The sequence below is a fragment of the Equus caballus genome, chromosome 7 (assembly GCF_041296265.1).
Source record: "Equus caballus isolate H_3958 breed thoroughbred chromosome 7, TB-T2T, whole genome shotgun sequence".
In the NCBI taxonomy this organism is placed as follows: domain Eukaryota; kingdom Metazoa; phylum Chordata; class Mammalia; order Perissodactyla; family Equidae; genus Equus; species Equus caballus.
Window position 1 is genome coordinate 47,007,864 of NC_091690.1, and position 22,843 is coordinate 47,030,706.

A 22,843-nucleotide genomic window follows, 5' to 3' on the forward strand; every position below is an offset into this window, starting at 1 on the left:
CTCTTAGCATGCGCTCAAAACTCTTAGCGTGTGACTTTTCCCCAGACTCTTAGCTGTAGTGAGAATATCATACCTTTTACTTTACAATATGCTCTTAATTCCAGGAAGCTGCACAAAAATATATAGTCAAAGGGAAAAAAGACAAGAGTGTGGAAACGTTAATGCCACACCTTATTGCTATTAGAAAAAGAGGTGGAAACCAGGCCTATCGTTCAACCTATTGTGAGCAAGACACTGTGAATTTTAACGGAAATAAAATTTAAATGCCATTAACAAAAAGTGATGTAAACATCAGAAAGGCAACTTGAGGGATATTCTCCAGAATAGGTGACTAGTACCCTTAACGAGAGTCAAAGTCAAGAAAGATAAGGAAAACCTGAGGAGCTGCCAGACAGCGGAGGGGACTAAAGAGATGTGACGATTAAATGCACTGGGGGTTCCTGGACCAGAAAAAAGATAGTAGTGGAAAAGGTGGTGATATTGAAAAAAGCCTACAGTTTAGTTAATAGTAATGTACCGGTGTTAATTTCTTAGTTTTGACAAATGTGGCGTGGTTAGATAGATGCTAACATGGGGGAGCTGGGTGAAGTGTGTGTGGGAAGCTCTGGGTGCTGTCTTTGTAACACTTCTGAAAATCTAAAGCTACATCAAAATAAAAAGTTTTAAAAGTGATATACAAATTTGAATTTATTCAATTATTGCTTTTTTTGGTTGCAAAGATGGCATTGTCCTCCAAAATCTATTTTCTTTTGCTTCCATAGCAGTACTGACTGCTGCTTACCTGGAGGCACAGGGAGAGGCCCCTTTCCCACGCCGCACTGCAGCCAGGTGTGGCTGCTGGGACATGGATATTCCTTCAACCCAGCATCAGCTCTGCAGTGGGGACAGTGCCCTAGGTGATGGCTATTACGGGTTGCATTGTGTCCCAGAAAAACAGATGTTGAAGTCGTAGCCCCTGGTGCCTGTGAAATCACTGTGATATCGCGATATAATGACAAATGGATATTTGGTCTTTGTCTGGGCTCCTGGCACAGAGCTACTAAAACTCTTGCAATTTCCTGAGAGAGAGAGATGATAGGAGCATCTTTTTAATTTTTTTAAATATTGGTCCTGAGCTAACATTTGTTGCCAATCTTCTTTTTTTTCTTCTTCTCCCCAAAGCTCCCCCAGTACCTAGTTGTATACTCTATGAGTGCCTCTGGTTGTGGCATGTGGGATGCCAGCCACCTCAGGATGGCCTGATGAGCGAGGCCATGTCTGCGCCCAGGATCCCAACCAGCGAAACCCTGGGCCGATGAAGTGGAGCCTGAACTTGACCCCTTGGCCACGGGCCCGGCCTGGAGCATCTTTTGTTACAATATTCAGTCTTAGTCTCTGGTTCCCGGTATAAGACCTTCAGAGACCTTTGGAATCTCCAGAATAATAAGCATGTCTTTGGTATGCTCATGAGGTGATTGGTGGCTGGGGTCCCTGGGTGGCTTCAGGCTGGGGGCTGGTTGCCAGAGAAATCAAGTCATGATTAGAGGGTTGGAACTTTCGTCAGGGGTTGGCGCTGGAGATTGAGTGACTCGCCGATGACTGTGTCAATCATGCCTGTGTCCTGAAACCTCCACAGGCCCCTCTAAACTGTGGGGGATGGGACGTTTCTGGCCGGTGAGCACATCCACATGCCAGGAGGGGGTGCACCCCGACTCCACGGGACAGAAGCTCCCGCCCCTGGGACGCTTCCAGACCTCTCACCCTGTGTGCCTCTGAGTGATACTGTAATCATCTTATTTGGAAATAGGGTCTTTGCAGATGTCATCAAGTTAAGATGAGGTCATTAAGGGAGGTTCTAATCCCATATGACTGATGTCCTTATAAGAAGAGGCCACGTGAAGATGGAGGCAGAGAGTGAAGCGATGCAGCCACAAGTCAAGGACGCCATCAGCTACTGGACAACAGAGAGGCAAGGGCGATCCTCCTCTACGGCTTGGGAGGAGCACGGCCCTGCTGACACCTTGATTTTGGACCCTTGGCCACCAGAACTGTGGGAGAATAAATACCTGCTGTTTTAAGCACCCCGTTTGTGGCACTTTGTTACGGCAGCCCAAGGAAATGAATACAACAGCAGAGTAAGGAAATGAACGCAACAGCAGAGCGAGGAAATGCGTGAACCCGGGCCCCGTGATGGAGCGCAGCAGAGCGGAGCTGCACACGCACCTGGACCGCTCACCTGAGGACAGTTACCTGAGAGGGAGGCAGACCTTTACATCCTTTAAACTGCTACGCTTTTTGGTCTCTGTTATAGCAGCTTGTCTTTATTTTTTTTTCTGATTCTGTTAATGAGCTTTCTAACACTGACGTTTCTATCTCCCAGAAGCTGCCCTTTCTCTTTCCTCCTTCCTTGTCGGCTCGTTCCATCTGTCTTAAGAAGGGACCTTTCTCCTCTCTTGGAGCATCCCTTGTGTACCTCCCCGGCTTTGTGACTGACTGCTTTCGAGTGTTGCTTTCGAGGGAGAACTGTAGAAGTTGTGAGAGACGTCTGTGACAAAGTTGGCATCCAGTAACGCCAACCGGATTACCGGTTTGGGGGGCAGGTTTTGGAGAAAACAGCATGAATCAACCTCAATTATTTGTAAGTAAAATTAGAGTCATTTCAAGCTGTCGCTTTTCTCTGTCCTACACACGGCATTCAGAGAAGTTGGCAGAAGAATGTTGTTTGGGCTTGTATTAGGCAATTATGGGGACATAAATCTGGGTCTAAATTAGTGAAATTAAAAATGGAAGATCTTTTCACTCTTGGAGGCGGTACAGTGTGGTCATCAAGAGGGCAGACTCGTGCTGGGCTGTCTGGTTGGAGCTTATCTCTACTATGACCTGGCTGTGTGACCTTGGGAGAGCTCCTTAACTTCTCTGTGCCTCATTTGGCTCGTCTGTTAAATGGGGAATGTCTTAGTTTGGGTCCCCTTGAGACAGGACCTGGGTTCAGGTCGTTCATGTGGGAGGGGTCAGAGGAAAATTGCACCGACAGTGTTGAGCAAGCGAGGAAGGCGCTTCAAGACTGTTGCAACAGGAGAGAGGGTAGAGCTCAACTCCTAACACAGCAGGGGCGGGGTCAGCATGGACGGTGAGGAAGAGGGACCTGCCTGGGTGTCAAGGGAGGCGGTGTTCTCGCTAGGCTGGGCTCAGCCAAGGAGGAGGCCTGGTCAGTAAGTTTGGTCCAGGAGGGTCCTCGCTGGAGCTGAGCCCAGGGAGCAGGAGTGAGGGGGTTGGGAGAGCGTGACCAAGGAGGAGGAAAAGCCGAGAGAGGGTGTGTTGTCGGGGCCACTGCTGTGGGCCGCAGGGTGAAGGTTTCTCCCTGTGAAAGCTGGAGACAGGGACAGCCACCACAGGGTCACACGCTCCACGGGTTGAGGGTTGAAACCCGGCGTCCTTCTCTTTAAACTTCTTATTTTGAAATATTTAGACTTACAGAAAAGTTGAAGGACAGTGCAGAGAGTTCTCGGATGCCCCAGCCCAGCTTCCGCAGGTGTCAACATCTTACAAACCAGAGCAAAGGCTGCAAAGCGAGGAAATCAACCTCAGTGCAAGACGCTTGCGTAACCGCAGGCCTTTGTTAAGGATTTACTGGGCTCTCCAAAAGTGTTCCCTGTTTGCTCCAGGAACCCATCTGGACGCCGCCTTTCATTCTGTCGTCACTAATGACGCTCAGCGGCACTCAGCGTCCCCTCCGTCTGGGGCAGCGCCCGAGCCGGCCCTGGCCTCTCGCCGTCTGGACGTGCAGCGTGGCGCTGGGAGCGGATGGCCGGGTCCGTGCAGAAGACCCTCCTGACATTTCTCACAATTGGATTAGGATAATGCATTCTTTTTTTTTTTTTTTTTTACAACTGCTTGTGCAAATATGGCCTTAGTTCCATATCTGGAAAATCAAGTTTTTCAAAAAGTTGTGCTAAAATAAAATTCATAATAATCTACACAGAATTCGAAATATAGTAGAATGTACATCTGAAAGCTAGATAATGTTATAATCCAATGTTACTGCAATAAAAAATAAAAATCAAAAAAATTAAATTAAATTAGCATAAAATCTACCATTTTAACCATTTTTAAGGCTTAAGATGGGGCACTGTCAGCAGGAGGCGGCTTGGAGCTTGCAGGACCTGTCCCCTGAGGCTGAGAGCAGAGCGGGGTGAGGTGGGGGCAGTCGGGGCACCGAGGGTGTGCCAAAGAGCTAATGATAAAACAGCCCGTCAGCCTGCAGGGGTGTGGCCCAGGTGAAACAGGGCAGTTCGGGGCTTGGTTACGGGCCAGCGCTCTGTGGGGTGAGCCAGGCTGCAAGTGTGCAAGGCGGGGGCCGTGTGGGCCTGAGAATGTCAAACTGTGCACCCACCAGAGTGCCCATCTTTCTCGGCGTTTCCCGAGACCAAGGAAGCTAGGCGGTGCCAGTAGCACAGAGACCAAACACCTTGTGTCGCTCAACAAATACAGCAGTCCCCCCTTATCCACGGTTCCACCTTGCAGTGTTTCAGCTACCCCTGGTCAACTGTGGTTCAAAAATATTAAATGGAAAATTCCAGAAACAAACACTCCATAAGTTTTAAATTGCATGCCATTCTGAGCAGCATGATGTAATCCAGCACTGTCCTGCTCTGTCCCGACCAGGACGTGACTCGTCCCTTTGTCGAACACATCCAGGCTGTACATGCCACCTGCCCGCTGTTCACTTAGCAGCCCCGGCGGTTATCAGACTGACTGTCGCAGTGTCACAGTGCTTGTGTTCAAGTAACCCTTATTTTACCTGATAATGGCCCCAAAGTGCAGGAGTAGTGACGCTGGCAGTTCGGATGTGCCAAAGAGAAGCTATTGTTGTTTATCTCTTACTGTGCCTGATCCATCAATTAAACTTGGTGGTAGGTCTGTATGCATGGAGCAAATGGTAAATGTGGGGTTCGGTGCTACCTGCAGTCTGGGGCGCCCGCTGGGGGTCTTGGAACGTGTACCTTGTGGACAAGGGGCGACTGCTGTGCTGCAGAAATGACAGAGCTAACCAGGGACACAGCGAGGCTCGCAGGCATCGGCGCCCGCCGCTTCTGCCCCTGCCTCACAGCGCAGCCTGTTCTCCGCACAGCAGCCAGAGGGAGCCTTTGTTCTTCCTGTTTAGCAAAGTTTTCAAATTTGTATATCACTTTTATTTTCCTTTGACCGTTTAAAAATGAACGCTTCAGTGGCATTTAGTACATTCACCGTGTTGTGCACCCATCGCCTCTCTCTGGTTCCAGAACGTTTTCATCCCCACAGAAGAAACCCTGCGCTCAGAGACACGAGTCGAATGCAAGGGGCAGACGCCCTATAGTTCGGGGGCCACCTGGAAGGTGTTTTGTGCCCCGTGTTGGGGCTGCATCCTTTGCCACGCCCTTATATTACTCAATTTTGCTTTTCTCCTTTTTGTTTAGGTGTGAGCTGAGTAAACAATTCATAAATCACTCACTGATTTGCTTGTGGACAACATTTATTTTGTGTTAGGCACTGGACCAGATGGTGAAGACACAGGGATGGAAAAACCTTGCCCTTGTCTTCAAGGTAGTTACACTCGATAGAGGAACAGATGAAGCAATTAAAACGTGGTGCATATCAGAGGCCGGCAAACTATGGCCTGAGGGCCAAACCTGGCCCCACCTGTGTTTGTGAATAAAGCTTTATTGGAACACAGCCAGGCCCATTTGCTGACTAATGGCTATGGTCAATTTCATGCGACGCGGGCAGAGTTGAGTCATCAGGAGGGAGCCCATCTGGCCAGAAAAGCTGAAAATATTTACTAGCTGGCCCTTTAAGGGAAAAGTTTCGCCCACCTTTGGTATATATAATTATGGCAAATTTAAAGTGTGGACAGAGAGCCTTGGAAACTGCCGGCGGGGGTGGGGGGGCAGTTAAGAGCTGGGGTGGGGAAGTTGCGGGGGTAGAAAAGTCTTGCCAGTGCTAAAACTTAGTTCTTCACATGCATAAATCTTTTTTTTCTTTTGGGGAAGATTAGCCCTGAGCTAACATCTGCTGCCAATCCTCCTCTTTTTGCTGAGGAAGCCTGGCCCTAAGCTAACATCCATGCCCATCTCCCTCTACTTTATATGTGGGACGCCTGACACAGCATGGCTTGCCAAGCCGTGCCATGTCCGCACCCAGGATCCGAACAAGTGAACCCTGGGCTGCGGAAGGGAACGTGAGCACTTAACCGCTGCACCACCGGGCCGGCCCTAAATGCATGAATCTTAAGCATACAGCTTGATAGATTTTTACATGTGTATAAACCCAAGCAATCAGCAACAGGATCAAGGCATGGGGTGTCTCCAGCTGCCCAGAGGCTCCCAAAGGGCTCGTGTGAAAGGCGCTGTGCTGTGGCTGCGCACTCTGCCAGCTCTCCCCCCCCCGCCCCCGCTCGCCGCTGCGGTGTCCTTCCAGCCTGCCTGCCACCAGGCTGCGGGTTTCCAGGGCGGACGCCCGGGCGCTGGTGAGGCTGGAGCCCCCGCGGTCCTCGCCGGTGGACTCAGAGCTGCGCTGCTGCCTTGGGCGCTTGACGCCCACAGGAGGGCACGGGGGGTCAGCCACCGCATCTGAGTTCAGACATTGCCTCAGGGGCTCTTGCATTTACTTTTTCCTGCTAATTTGCTCCATGAGTGTGAATTTATTCACAAATCCTATCTGGATTTGGTTACTTATTTTTAAAACATTTTATTTGGAAATCTGAGACTTAAAAAAAAGTTGCAGGGGCCAGCCGGGTGGCACAGCGGTTAAGTGCGCACATTCCACTTTGGCAGCCTGGGGTTCGCCGGTTCTGATCCCGGGTGCAGACATGGCACCGCTTGGCACGCCATGCTGTGGTAGGCGTCCCACATATAAAGTAGAGGAAGATGGGCACAGATGTTAGCTCAGGGCCAGCCTTCCTCAGCAAAAAGAGGAGGATTGGCAGCAGATATTGGCTCAAAAAAACAAAAACAAACAAACGAAAACAGCTATACTTAAAAAAAAAGTTGCAAAAATAGCACAAAGAATTCCTTCCGTAGGTATATACCCCAAAGAGTTGAAAACTGGTATTTTGAAAACAAAAACTTGTGTCCAAATGTTCCCAGCAGCATTATTCACAATAGCCAGAAGGTGGGAACCCAGGATAGCCATCAACAGGTGAACAGATGAACCAAATGTGGCACATCCATGCAGTGGAATATTATTCAGCCATGAAAATGAGTGAAGCATGGGCTCATGCTACAATGTGGGTGAACCTTGAAAATGCTACACGCAGTGGAAGAAGTCAGACACAAAAGGCCACAGAGTGTAGCATTTCCGTTACAGAGAATGTCCAGAATAGGGAAAGCCGTTGAGGCAGGGAGCAGATCAGTGGGCGCTGGGGCAGGGGGAGGGGCTGCTTAGCGGTACAGGGTCTCCTTTTGGGGTGATGGGAATGTTCTGGAACTAGATAGAGGTGATGGCTGTACGACATCGTGAATGTATGAAATGCTGCTGAATTGTGCACTTGAAACTGGTTAATTTTATGTTACGTAAATTTCCCCTCAATAAAATAAAAAACAAAATAGCACAAAGAATTGCCATCTATCACTTACCTGGATTTTCCAAATGGTAACATCGTATGTAACTCGAGTATAATAATCAAAACCAGGAAATCAGTATTGATACGATACTCACATCTAATCTATAGATTGGTTTATCCCTGTGCTGGTTAAGGATCTCGGAGACGGTGGCGTCTGCCAGGTTTCTCCACTGTCAAGTGAGCAACATAGTAGGTGTCTTATGGAGAGATGCCCTGAGATTTTGCAAACATCCTATTTCTCATCACACTTTGACCACTAATTTTTGCACCAACTGATGGTTCTTTGCCTGAAACAATTATTACCATCCACCTGGATTTCCTCTTATTGTGGAAAGTATACACGACATAAAATACACCACTTAAACTGTTTCTAGGTGTCCAGCTCCGTGGCCTTCAGTACGCTCACGTGGCTGCACAACCATCCCCACCAACCATCCGTTTCTGGAACGTCTCCATCTTCCCAAACTTCAGTTCTGTCCGCATCAAACGCCACCTCCCCAGTCCCCTCCCGCGGCCCCTGGGGGCCACCTTTCTCCTTTCTGGCTCTGAATTTGACTATTCTGGGGACCCCTCTGAGTGGAATCATGCGACATTCGTCCTTTTGTGTCTGGCTCACATAACATAACTGGATTCTTTTGGAAGAGAAATTGTGTTGCGTTTTTACTCCCCGTCTGAGAAAGAGCACAGCCGGACGGGCTGGCCCCTCGCTATGAACTACACTGTGAAGGTTTCCCGTGTTTTCTCCTGTCTCCTTAGCAACTCTGTTCTCTTTGATGTCTCATTACCTCTCCCCACAAGTCTGAAGAGCAGAAATAAGTCGGGTAGAGAGAGAGGGGAACACGCTGATTTTCTTTCTCTATAAATTTGAATTAATGCGCTATTTTGGGAATAGAACCAAACACTTCTCCTTTTGCCCTGGGATGAGTTAGGCATGTGAAATGAAGTTCTTTTCCCCGAGTCCCAATCCTTCTTTTTCGGCTTGTCTCCCTGTGACCATCGTTTGTGGGCTGTCTGCAGCATCCGACATTGTGACCGCTCTTGGTCTTCAATCGTGTTCTCTTCTGTCGTGTCTTAGCTTTGTTTTCTGGTGGTTTGTCTGGACAGTCCTTGCAGGAGGCGGCGGAGGAGTGGGGAGAGGGCGAGGTTAGGAGGAAAGGCCAGCAGAGGGTGCCCTGCTGAGCTGGGCCCGCTGCGGGTGGGCAGGGCAGAGCATACCTGGAGCGGGCTCTCTGGAGGATGGGGGTTGGGACGTCCATCCCCCAACTCTCATTCTCCGCCGGCCGGGTGTCTCCTCCTGGAGCTCAGTCTCTGTGCTTCCGGCTGCACCTGCACGCAGAGGAGCCTTCCTCAGCTTCCGAAGAGCCTGAGACAGAACAGTGAGTTATTGGGGCACACACCTTGCGGGGAGGCATGCGGATGCACAGAGCTTCTGCCGCTTCTGGAAGCAGACGTGGGCTGAGGGGACGGGGTACAGGGCAAAAAGTGTCTCCTCGTGTTTCCAACTTACTATGTGTACGGGGTGGAATGGTGTCCCCAAAGTCATGGCCACCTGGAACCTCAGAAGGTGACCTTATTTGGAAATAAGGTCTTTGCAGATGTGATTAAGATGAAGTCATCCCAGATTATATTGGGCCTGGTATTCGGTGGGGTTCTCCAGACAAACAGAACCAACAGGACATCTGCCTCTCTCTGTCTCTGTCTCCACCTCCGTCTCCTTCTCCGCCATCTCCATATCTATCTGTCTGTCCAATCTATCTACATATATCTATTTCTGTCTAGCGAGAGATTTATTATAAGCTATCTACTCATGTGACTGTGGCAGCTAAGAAGCCCCGTGATCTGCTGTCTGCAGGCTGGAGCCCCAGCAGAGCGGGCAGTGCGGTTTGAAGGCCCGAGAGGCAGACAGCTGGTGGTGTGGATTCCAAGCCAAATCGGAAGGCCTGAGAACCAGGAGTGCTGAGGGCAGGGGAAGGTCACTGGCCTGGCTCAGCCGTCAGGGAGAGAGCGGGAGGCCTCCTTCTCCGCAGGTTTTCTTTCGCTGTATTCATGCCTTCGACAGACTGGGTGATGCCCACACACAGAGGGGGGACCAATTGCTTTACTCTGTTCACCAATCCAAATGCTAATCTCTTCCGGAAACACCCTCCAAGACACCTCCAGAAATAAGGTTTAACCAGCTATCTGGGCCTCCTGTGGTCCAGTCGAGCTGACACGTGAAATTAACCGACACAGACCCTAAATCCAACGACTGATGTCCATACGAGGCGGCCAGGCGGAGACACAGGCGCGCACAGCAGACGACGGCCATGCAAGGAAGGGGCAGAAACTGGAGTGAGGCAGCTATGAGCTAAGGAGCACCAAGGATTGCCAAAAACCACCAGCAGCTGGGGAGAGGCAGGACGGACTCAGGCCTGGAGCGTTCTGAGGGCCTGTGGCCCTGCCGACACCTTGGTTTTGGACTTCTGGCCTCCATGACAGCGAGACAGTAAATTCTGTTGTTTTAAGCACCTAGAGTCCTGTGCTTTGTTACGGCGCCGTAAGGAACAGACAGACTCTCCTCTCCACCTCCTTCCTCAGCGGCTCCCTTTCAATCTCCTTCACAGTCACTATTCCCGTTGGTCCAGAAATGGGTCCCCTGGCTCTCTGTCCTTATTTCTTTTCTTCTCTCTCCTCTCACTGACTCTTCTCATCCACATGATTGCGTTAGCTGAAAACAGTGCGCTCTCGTCTGTGGCCCCCAAACTCCCTTCCAAGGTCCAGACTCACGTCTCCACCTGGAAGTTCCACAAGCTTTGACCTTCATCACGCCCAAAGCTGACTTTGCCGTTTCTTCCCCAAACCTGCTTGCTCCAGCACTGCCTTCTCCATCTGCCAGCCGACCCGCCGAAGATGGGGATGTCCTCCCAGACTCTCTCGTCTCTCTTCCCTCCCCCACAATTAACCAGTCGCTCATCACTGCGGATTCCACCCCTATTTTACTCTCACATTTGACTCACTAGGATCTTGGCTCCGTGAGGGGTTTTTGCCTGCTTTGATCACAGCTGTCTCCCCACCGCCTAGTGCCAAGTCTGGCACACAGTAGTTGCTGAACGAATGCCTGAGGAGTGAATGGGTGCTCACCGAGGATCCACAGAGAGAGCCAGACACCGGTTAGAAGCCGTAAAGGCAGATCTTATTTAGTGCTATGGCAATGGGGAGAAAGAGACCTCGGTATAGAGCCGAGCTCAATGCCAAACGCAGGAGATGGCTAGGGGGTCACGGCCAACAGCACAGTGAGGCTCAGTGGATGGAACATCACTAAGAGGAGATGTCGCGGGCAGGGAGTCTGTTGCTAAAGCGATTTAACAGGATGCCTGCTGAAGGCGGGCGGAGGGGATCAGCCATCAAGGGTCGGGGAACGGCTCTTCGGGGTTTTTTGCTAAGACCGGCTCAGGCGAGCTGAGGACGGGGGCTCGGAGGAGCCTGTCTGCAGTTTGGCCAAGGAGAGTCTTTGTTGAGCCTCCAGTGGCCTCTTAACTGGGCTTGCTGCTTTCCGGCTCCCCTCCAATCCCCCACATATGCAGACTGATCTTTCTGGCTGCCGGTCTGATCACGTCACCTCCCTACTTCACCAGCCTTGAATCCCCGAAGACCTGGGGATAAAACTTCAACTTAAACGCCTTAATGAGACCTTTCTTGCTCAGATCTGGACAAGCTCTTCAGCTTCTCTCCCTCCTGCCACTGCTGCTCACCCTGTGGCCAGGTGCCCTGAACCCTGTGCTGCGTCCTCCATGCCCCCGGGCCTTTGCATGAACTATTTATCAGCTTTGACTTTCTGTTGACCATCTAGTAATCTCTTTTGCACTCAACACTCAGCTCAGGCATCACTTCTTTCCTGGAGGTTTTTCTTACCCTTGGTTAGGTGCCCCATCTCTGTGGATTAGCAGCATTTATCACAGTGTTGTAATTATTAGCTTGCTCCTCTAGGGGCCGTATAGCACATTGGCTAAAAGCTGAGAGCAAATTAGAATCCTGACTTTGCTCCTTATTGACTATTCACATAACCTCTGTGGCTGTGTTTGCATGGGTCTAAAAAGGGGGAAATAATGGTATTTTCCTCCTATCATCCTTATAATGTTTTGATGAATTTATATATGTACAATATTTATAAGATATTAGAACTGTGCATGGCAAATAATGAATACAATTTAAATGTTAGTTATTGTAGCAGTCAGCTGTTGCTGCATAAGAAAAGAGCCCCCCAAAACTCAATGTCTTGAAACAACAATATCTTAAACTTTTCCCTTTTAAATATAGGCATTCAAAGCTATGCATTTCTCTCTAATCATGGCTTTAGCTGCATCTCACAACTTTTTGCATGTTGTATTTTTATCATCATTCAGTTAAAACTGTTTTCTAGTTTCCACTGTGATTTTTCTGTCTCTGACCATTAGGTTATTTGCAGATATGTGGCTAAGTTTTCAAATAATTGGAAATTTTCTAGTTTTCATTTTGTCATTGATTTCTAGTTTAATTCCATTGTGGTCATACTCTGTAGGATTTCAGTCTTTGAAAATTTATTGGGACTTACTTTAATAGCACACAGGCTATTCTGGTGACTGTTCCCACAGTGACACTTGTTTACTCTTGCTCGTGTGTCCGAGGGCTGGCTGGGACCTGGCTAAAACAGGCAGGGATGTGCTGGGCAGCACTGATTCATGCCTGTGCTCCTCTCTGCAGGTTGAGTTCCTGTTCTGCTCTGCACCTGTTTATTCTGGGGCCTTGGTCAAAGGCGTAGCTGTTCCCAGAGGGAAGGCCTCCTCCTGGCGAAGACAGAGACAAGAGGCCAAGTGGGAACACGCGAGATCTCGTGAGGTCTCAGCTTGTAAATGACACAGTGGTTCTCCTGCTATGTTCCATTGACCAGAGCAGGTCATGTGACTCAAAGGCAAGGTGTATTTATGTCTTTAATTTTCTGAAGCGCTGACATCGGGGGCCTTGCTGCCCCTCTAGGGTGAGCCAGTTCCTGGAGACAGTGAACAACTTGCCCACAAGCGCATCTTTCATGTGCGAACCAACCAACAGTCCAGAGCTCACACTCCAGCTGCCTCTCGTCTGGGGCTCTCACACTCTGGGCCACTGTCCACCTGTGCTAAACCCCACAGCCAGGGGTCAGTCAACTAGGGGTGGCCCCTCTGCCCGAGAGCCTGCTGAAATTATTCAAACCAGGAACCCTAGGCCTGCTTACCCTGCCCCATCTGCTTCTTCCTACGGAAACCACGATAAAGGCTCCTGCCCACACTTGCCCGCCCTCTGCCTCCTGGCTGCCCCTGCTGCTTCCCCATGTGGCCTGCATGGCGTGGCGTGACCCCTCCTCCTGGGAACTCTGAGGAGCAAACTACCTTCCCATGGAAATCACCTTCAGATCTGTTGGCCTATTTGTCAAGCTTTCCATTAATTTGCCATCTTTTCAAACATGAGCAGCCGGCCTCTGGCAATGGTGAGGGGGCAGCAAGGTCCATGGTGCTGGGTGTTGGCTGCGAGAGGGCTGAGAAGTGGACCGAGGATTCGATCCCCCACGCTTGTCACTGCTTCTCCTTCCCTTGCTGGACGATAAGGCTCCAAGGGCAGAAACTGGGAGAATCCACTGTGTTTTGCAAAGGTTAGCCAGCACCCGGAACACACGCACTTTTTGAATGGACACCAGACAATCAAGTATGAACGGGAGGCCCGACAATCTCGGCACCTGACTCGCTCGGATGAGGTGGTGTTGCTTCCCAGACAGCTGAGAAAGTGTCCTGGTTCCACAGCTGGCATTTTTTCCCCCATATATATATATATATATTTCTTTTTTGAGGAAGATTAGCCCTGAGCTAACATCCGCTGCCAATCCTCCTCTTTTTGCTGAGGAAGACTGACCCTGAGCTCACATCTGTGCCCATCTTCCTCTACTTTATATGTGGGATGCCTACCACAGCATGGCTTTTTGCCAAGCGGTGCCGTGTTGGCACCCGGGATCTGAACTGGCGAACCCCGGGCCGCCGAAGCGGAACGTACGAACTTAACCGCCACAGCTGGCATTTTGACCCAGATTTGGAAAGAGACGAAAAGGGCATGTTTCCATGTGTGGCTTCCACTCTCTCGTTTTCTCGAAGTCTTTGTCTGACCTTCAAGGACGCTGCGATCCCGCTTGGCACCTGTCGGACGTGCTGTGACAGGCGTTTCCAACTTCTCTATTTTGGGGTTTTGGCAGCACCGCCTCCCCACCCATCGACTCTCCACTCAATCTGTTCCCGCAGGCAGAGAAGTTTTGACTTGTCCCGTGGCTCCGGGGCCCCTGGTTTGTCTTGCAGATGCCTCCGCGTGGACATCCTTGTTTTACTTCAATTTTTTTCTCACCAGCTTCAAAATATTCTAACAACTCACATTCCAGGTGAGGTTTCCTGGCCCTGAAACGCCTTATGCAAATCTTGAAGGGGCTCCTGCTTCCAGAGGAGGAAGCAGCCCTCTAGTCCGGGCACACGAGCTCGTTGGTTGACTAAGTGCCTATGGGGGGGATGAGGGTGGGTCTTCTGTGGCTGCTGCGTGGTGCTGACCAAATGTTTTCTAAGTCTCAAATCTTCCTCCTCTGTTGTGCTCTAACTGGGGGACATTCCGAAGCCCAGATCCCGTACTGGAAATAGTCAAAATGCTGGCCATAGACTGGGTGACTCCTTTCCCCAACATTTCTTTTTGAAAATGTTCAAGTCCATAGAAAAATTACCAGAACAGTACAATGAACATCCACAAACCTTTCACCCAGGCTCTCCAGTTGTGAGCATTTTCCACCTTGGTTCATCTCTCTCTGTGTGTGTCTCTCTCTATATGTATATTACACATGTATATATGTGCATACACTTATTATCACTATTATTTTCCTGAACCTTTGCAGAGGTAGCTGCAGTCACCCTGACCCTTCGCTCCCAAACACTTCACTGTTTATCTCCCAAGGACCAGGACATTCTCTTACGCAGCTGCGACATAGTGATCAACTTCAAGATTTCAACTTCAATTTAAGATTGATAGACTTCTATTATCCAGTATATAGTCTATATTCAAATTTTGCCAAGTGACTGGGTGATTTTGTAAAAACTTTAAGAACAGATAGTTTTCATTCATCTCCAAGCTGCGGAAACAGTCCACAGAGCACGGGATCCCTTCACCTGCTTCCCCAACGGTCACAACACCGCTGAGCTGTCTGAGAGCCAGTTGCAGACACATTGCCTGTCTCTCCTTGATGCTTCAGCGTGTGCTTCCAAGAGTGAAGCCCGAGAAGACGCTCCTGCAAACCACGGCTCAACTGTCGACACTAGGAGGGCGAGTTTGCTCCCATACGGCCATCTGACCACACTGCGCCGTCGGCCCCATCAGTGTCCTCAGGGAAAAGGGCCCAGTTCAGAGTCCTGTGCCGCCCTGTCGGGTCCCCTCAGTCTCCCGGCCGCGGCTGGTGTGCCCGTGCTTCATCACCTCCCAGGACTTGATTCTTTCGAACAGCTGGCCTGAACGCTCTGTGGCATGTCCCGTGGTTTCAGTTGTCTGACGTTTCCACTTCGGGCAGGAACATGGTGGGAACGATGCTGCGCCAGCCTCTGTGCGTGGCTGGGGGGTTTGCCAGGATGTGGGGTCAGTGATCTTTGAGGAACATTCACCCTGGGGTGGCTTTTCCCCTGGGGACGTTCGCAAAGTCTGGAGACATTTTTAATTGTCGTGAATGGGGGCAGGAGAGCGTCACCTGGTGGGTGGAGGCCAGGGACACTGTGCACATCCCATAACACATGGGACGGCCCCATGCAAAGAATGATCCGGACTCACTGCCCTGAGGCTGAGAAACCCTGGTCTCTGCTTCCAGGAACCCTGCAGAGCACCATACCCCTGAAAGGCCCGGATGTTAGTGCTGTCCCACGTGACTCAGGATTAGTGAAAGCACACAGGCTTGGGGCGTGGGGACTGTAAGGTCTGTGGATGGAGAGAATTCTAGAGGACTAAGGAATGGGGCCTGAACTTCAACAGGATACAATAGAGAGGGAGAGGAAAACAAAAACCTATATATAAAAGAGTCAGTGTTGAGATATTCCAAAGTTAGCTACTACAAAGCAAGTTTATATCCATTCCTTCAACAAGTATGTGTTCTGTGCCTACTATGTGCCAGGTGCTGGAGATATAGCAGCGAGTAAACAAAGTTCCTGTCCTCACGGGGCTTCAATTCAAATGAGGGGGGTGGACAATAAATACAAAACCTAAGTTTGTTAAATGACGGCAAGTGCTGTGGACAAATAATCTGGATCAGGCTTCGAGGACGGGGGTGCTGGGGGTGGGTTGCAGCTTCCAACAGGACGGTGAGGGGTAGGCTTCATTCAGAATGTGAGAACTGAGCAAACTTGATGCAGGTGAAGGAGGAAGCTGGGTGGAAGAGCTTTCTAGGCAGTGGGAACAGCAAGTGCAAAGGCCCTGAGGCGAGACCATGGGATGTTGGAGCAACAGCGAGGATGCTAGTGTAGCTGGAGGGAGTGAGCGAGGGGCAGAGTGGGAGGAGAGGAGGGCACGGAGGCGGTGGGGGCAGACTGTGCAGGGCCTGCAGGCCATTGGAAGGACTTTGGGTTTTACTCCCCATGAAGTGGGAGCTGTGGAAAGTTCTGGGCAGGGGAGGGACGCAACCCAACTCAGGTGTTCACTGGCGGCCTCTGGCTGCTGCAGGGGGAATAGACTGTGGCGAGGGGCGAGGGCAGGAGCCAGGAGACCTGGGCAGTAGGAGATGAAGGCTCAAACCAAGATGTTAGCAATTCGTTTGTGTTGTTTTACACCCCCACTTTTCACACTTCACATTTTACTATGATAGCTGCATTTATTTTGAGGAACATTAGCCCTGAGCTAACTGCTGCCAATCCTCCTCTTTTTGTTGAGGAAGATTGGCCCATCTGTGCCCATGTTCCTCTACTTTATATGTGGGATGCCTACCACAGCATGGCGTGCCAAGCGGTGCCATGTCCGCACCCGGGATCCGAACCTGCGAACCCCGGGACACCAACAAGCGGAACGTCTGAACTTAACTGCTGCGCCACCAGGCCGGCCCCGATAGCTGCATTTTTACGCGTGACAAATTTATTGGAATGGTTTGGGCAAATGAAATCATGTACCGTGGAGGAAGTCAGGTAGTTAAAAGAAAATCCAGTGTTGCTAAATTTAGTATAGGTACAACTCTAGGACTGTGCCCGAGCTGTTATTATAATTATTTTTCTTTTGCAAAAGTTTTTTCTCCTTATCTTGCCCCAGGCGTCAAGGCATTTACATGGAAGGTCTGCGTGCCAACCTCTCCCGTTGTAATTCGACGAACGTGACCTTTCACACTGAGGACACCACAGCAGAGGCAGGTGGAGCTGGAAGTGCACTTGGACATAATCAGTCAGCGCAGGAGGGTCGTCCCGCCCGCACACACACCAAGCATGAGCAACTTGGCCATTTGTTAACTTCAGAGAATTTGTTGGCAGAAAGTGGCTGGAGGGTGTTGCCAGAGTCTCTGCCAGGTTCAAATGCAGGATGGCAGCTTCCCCCGGAGCGGAGAAGTTTTAGAATCCTCGCTCCCATTCGCACTATATCCTTTCTGTGATCTTCAGGTGTTGCTACGTGAAGGGAATTACTTCCAAATTTCCTCTCTGCTCCCCTTCCCCAAATCATCCACACTGAAATTAAAAGCAAGGGAAATTTTTTTGACGAGAGAATGGATCTCAGAGACTTTTTCATCCAGCCTTCCAAATGGGGAGACTGAGGCCCAGATTGGCGAAGTGATTTACGTGCCCCACTCCTATGAGAGGCTCTTGGCCATCTCCACCGTAAAGGGACTCCTCCACCTTCACTGTGGAATAACGATTTTTCCTCGCTCGTGAAAACAGTGAGATCAGCCAATGCGGCTTGTCGATCTTAGACAGTTCTTCGCTAAGTTCTGTGAGGTCTCGTTAGAAGATGAATTATGCAAGATGTCGCTGGGGAAAATGACATGTAACACCTGCAAAACTCCCCCGAGAATTCTTCCCTCGTCCAGAAACTGTGCTCGCCAGTTACCACCTGGCCCTGTTCGCAGGTACTAACAACAGACTGGAAACGTCAGCGGCCTCGGCACGAGCGGGCCTCACATCCCTGGGGAGCTGCCTGGTGGGCTCGCGCCCAGCAGCCGCTCAGACGGCCCACCTGCCTCCATCCTGCCCCCGTGCCGCCTCTCACCGCTTCCAGAGCCACGTGGGAGGGAAGGACAGCAGAGGGGCGCACCAGCTCTTAGCTGCCCCAGCCCGACAGTGGCAGGCCATCAGCCAGAACGTGTCCCATGGTCTGTCCCAACTGCAGGGAGTCTGGGGGACATCGGGGCGCAGAGGGGCGGGCGCCAGGGTTGTTCACCATTTCTGCTGGAAACAAGAGAAAGAGTCTTCCCTTAGGCACCTTAGCAATGGCGAGATGACCGTGTTTGGACAGCCCCAGGGTGACTGAGGGCTCAGCACAGTCTCCCCTTTGCACGTGGACATCCACGTGTGCTGCTGCTCCTGACTGTGTGCAGCAGGCGCCTGCGTCTCCACCAGGACCAGGGGGCCCGCAGTTGGTTAAGGCGAGTCCTGCTCGGATGTGTGAGCCCCCAGCTTCGAGCCGAGGGTGAACACGGCGAGGGCGCGCCGGTCTGGACGGGCTGAATTTTAGGGGCTTTAAAACAATAAAGGGTCATTCCTTGCCCACCCTTCCTGTTCCACTCCCCTGTTGCTGAGCAGCACAGCCCCTCGGACTTAGCAGCTTGGAGCGGTCGTGACCATCACTTCTCACGCAGGTCGCGGACCTGGCTCAGGGGGCAGTTCAGGTCCGCGCCCCCGAGGTCCTGCTGTGGGTGGCGAGGCTGCCTTCGGGGCGGGGCTGGGACCCCGCGATCTCTGTCTCCCGCCCTGCACGCAGCCGTCTGGCCTGAGCTTCCCCGTGGCTGCGCTGGCTCCAGAGAGGAGGAGGAGGCCTCAGCCCTTCTAAGACCTGGGCTTAGAAGTCCTCAGGTGCCCCGAGTGCCACCTTCTGTTGGTCACTTCCTGTGGGGAGAGTGGGAGAAAACCTGTGGTCTCTCACTCCACCACGTAGCAACTTGAGGTGCCCCGAAGCTTCCAAGACGAGAAGCAGGCTGTGAACAGTTCAGCAGTCAGAATGTTCTAGATTGTGCAGCAACAACTCCCAAATCCTGGTGGTTTAAATGGGATTGGCAAGTGTTTCCGGTCAAACACTCTGGCTTAAGGGCCATGTGTCTCTGTCGCAACAACTCGGTCCTGCTGTGGGAGCTCAAAAGCAGGATACACACGGCAGGGGCAGGGGCCCGAGGGGCTCAGGTTGGCCTCAAATGCTTCCCGGAGGGGACACGTGATACTTCCTCTCCCCTCTCAGTGGTCAGAGCAGGTCACGTGGCCAGATGTTGGTACTCACAGCTGAACATGAGTTTCCTGAATCTTGGTTCTGTGTTTTTCAATAAACATGGAATAAATAAAGCTCAATAGAGGAACTCTCATTTTAAGTGTTAATGATTAATTAGATAGCCCTTGCTGTGTCTGGCACTATTCTGAGCATTTTGCCCCTAAACTAACAGGGAATTTAATTCTCACAACCCCCAAGAAGAGAGAGATGATTGTTACGCCCACTTTGTGGACTGGGGCCCAGGCTCTGCGGGGCCCGCGGACTTGCCCAAGGTTGATCAGCTCATGAGGGGCCGGAATCTGACTTGAGTCTGGCTCAGGATCTGTACCCTTAACCAAAGCCTCTGTATTTTCTTTTCTAGCACAGGGGAGGCCTTGCTAGAAAAATAAATATTCCCACCCACCTTCTTCTCTGGATCCCTCTGCAGAAACAACTTGTTTTATGGAATACTTGACTGTACAGTGAATTAAAATTTTTTTTAATGTGGAAAAATATACCTCTTGTAAAATTTACCATCTTAACCATTTTTAAGTGCACAGTTCAGCAGCGTGAAGCACATTCACAATGTTGTGCAACCATCACCACTGTCTAGCTCCAGAACGTTTCTGGATCGTAATACTGTGAGGGGGCGTTATTGTTACACACATTTTACAGATGAAGGAAGCGAGGCTCAGAGAGGCAGAGTAACTCGCCCAGGATGCACAAGCTGAAGATGCAGAACTAGGAGTCAAGCGTCGGTGGTCAGAGGCCGTGGAGAGATGGGATCTCTCACACATGGCTGGTGGGAACACAGGATGGTGAGACCGCTCTGGAAATGGCTGGGCACTGACCATAAGGCCCAGTGATTATGCTCTTGGGCACAGATCCAAGAGAAATGAAAATTCATCTTCAGGCAGAAACGTGTACACGAATGTCCACAGCAGCTTTATTTCTAACAATCAAAGACTGGAAACCACCCAGATGGCCTTCAGTGGCGAATGAATAAACCAATTGTGGTACGTCCCAACCTACGGAATACGACTCAGCAACAAAAAAGAGTGAACTTCTGGACCACTGGTGTGTGCGACGGCGTGGGTGAACTCCAGGGAAATTATTTGGAGTGAAAAAAGTCAGTCTGGGAAGGATACCTAACACGTGACTCCGTTTAGGCGACATTCATGAAATAACATAATTACAGAGATGGAGAACAGATTAGCGGCTTGCAAGTGGCAAGGGAGAGTCTTGTGGCAATGGTACAGTTGTTTCCTTAATTGTGGTGGTTACACAAAGCCGTGCACGATAAAATTGCGCCGAGCTCCACACATGTGCACATGGCATGCACGCACACATTTGTGAATGTGTGTGTAACTCAGGAAATCTGAGGAAGTCCTGTGAGTTGTCCCAATGCTGGGTTCTGGTTTTGATGTTGTGTCACAGTCACGCAAGATGTGAGCCTTGGGAGAGGCTGCGTGAAAGACCGTGAGGCCGCCCTGTACACTTCTTTGCAGCTTCCTCTGCGTCTACAACTTTTTCAAAATCAAAAGGTTAGAAATGCAGGCAGTCGGGTTCTGGAGCTCGCCCTCCACTACCAGAAAAACTAACGCCACTGAGAATGCAGCAGACAAGATGCGGCGACCTGCGAGGAAGTTTGTCTGAAAACAAGCTGCAACATGAATATGAAGGGATCGTGGACGTTTCTCTTTGTACATTTCTTTTTTTCTTTTCTGCGTGAGTTCTTCCCAAAGCAGGTTCTGAGACAAGGATCTGAGGTCAAGCAGTTTATTTGGGAGGTGACCCCTCTCCCCAAAACTCTGGTGTGAGGGAGGGGAAGGGAAGGAAGACAACCAAGGGTGGGTGTTTCAAGTAATTTCCTGCCGTGGCAACTGAAGCTAACCCTGCTGGGCACCCCTGGGAGCCAGCTTTGGGCACCCTAGGAGCTGTGCCTGTGGAAGCCGGGAGTCGGGATATTTATCTGCCCACTCCTGTCAGTTGGGGGCTGAGAGCTGCTCCCTGGGCGTGAATCCCATGGCCTGTGCGGGCGAAGCAGCACATGAGAGCCCCCAGTTCTGGTGGGTGGAGGACAGACTCTAAGGGGTGAGCGCAAGGGGGCATAGGGCAGAATTCCTGGCAAGAAACAAAAACCAGAAGGACAGTGCAGCCTGCTTGTTGTGCAGACCGATTGCTTACTGCATCCTGAGTATCCAGCCTCTATTCTTTGTTCTAACAGGAACCCCCCACCCCTGGTATTTTTGGGGGGCAACAATGTGCTCAGCTAAAAACACTAGATTTCCTAAACTTTAACGTGGGTAGCAGTGGCCTCGTGAAATGTAAATGGCAGTTACTGAGTGGAGCTTCTAGTAAACTCTAATGGCAATGACTCAGTTGGGAGATGTGCCCTAGACCTTTTCCTCTTAATATTGCTCTGAACATGGATACAATGGCTGGAGCTGGAGCATCCATTTTGTGGCCATGAGACAACCTCGAGGATGAAGGCGACGGATGAGAGAGCAGAAAGTTGGAAGGCTCTTAGGTCCCTGGTAACTGTAGAGCTGCCCTACCAGGTGTGACCCGCCTACCACTGCACAACCCACATGAGAGGAAAACATGCTTCTCCCATTCCCACCACTGTTATCTGAGTTTTCTGATCTACGCAGCAGAACTGAATTCTAATTGGTAGACTTATTCACCCACTGAAAGGGGAAATGATTACTACTAAAATACTTCCTCTTCCCTCCTTCTCCTTCTCTGCTAAAATCTGCCCTAAAGGGTCTGGATGCTCAGTTGCCTTTTCTGTGAAATGCTCGTAATCAGTACCTGCCTTGCTGGGTTGTGGCTAGGATCAGGCGAGATGGTGTACCCAAAGCACATAGAACAGTGCCTGGCACTTAGAAGGGACCCAGAAATGGTCAGCTCCTGACATTCCAAGTAGAATAAGTCAGTCAGAAATCGCATTTGCTGGCAGTGAGGGGCACGTGCTCCAAGTTTTGATTAACCCATGGTTGAATGTGACTCTCCCAGGGGAAACTACGCACCATACTGCTTTTCAAAAATCCCCAGCACTTGGCTGTTTATTCTTACTGTGTGAAACCTGCAGACAGTCTGTGTGTCTACCTGCCCTGATTGGAGCTGTAAGAAATTGCACAGCTGCAAGCGAGGTTTTTGCACCGGGAGCTTCTGACCGACACACTAGGATGTTGTCCCGATTTGGACCAGTGGGAACCCCGTCAGCCTAGTTCATGTTCTTTTGGCAAAACACTTTGCTCTTTAAAAGCCCCTTCCTTGCTTCCTGATACAAGTGGATATTCAAAGCTTGTCCTGTTCGTTTCCGGAGCAGATTTTTGTCTGTCTTGTTCCCTCCTGTGTCCTCAGTACCCAGAACAGAGGCTGGTATGGAATGAATCAATGAATGCATGCATTTCACTCCTTCTTCTGCTTCTCTCCCACTAACTGTCAGTGCTCACCATCTATTACGTCAGAAGTGGGAACCTGCACAGCACAGGGATGCTCGAAAGCCTCTCTGAGGCGAGACCTCCCCGCCGACATCCCTTCACTTCAGCCAGGCCCAGCCGGGTCACAACTCCCGGAGCCTCAGGTGGAAACCAGCTCAACGCAGCCTCCAGCGCTCCCAGCGTCGCCTGTTGTTCGGACATGGGAAGGGGCGAAGGAAAAACGTGACTGACGCTCACCTCCGGGAGGAGCACCCCCTTTCCTGGCTCAGGACGCGGTGCCCAGAGAGGCCCCCTCCTGTGAGTGGCTCACGTCCTGGAAGCAGATGGTCACAGGGTCCGGCGTCCCCCAGCCCCGCGCTCTCCTGCTCGCTGAGGATGAAGGAGGGGCGGTGCT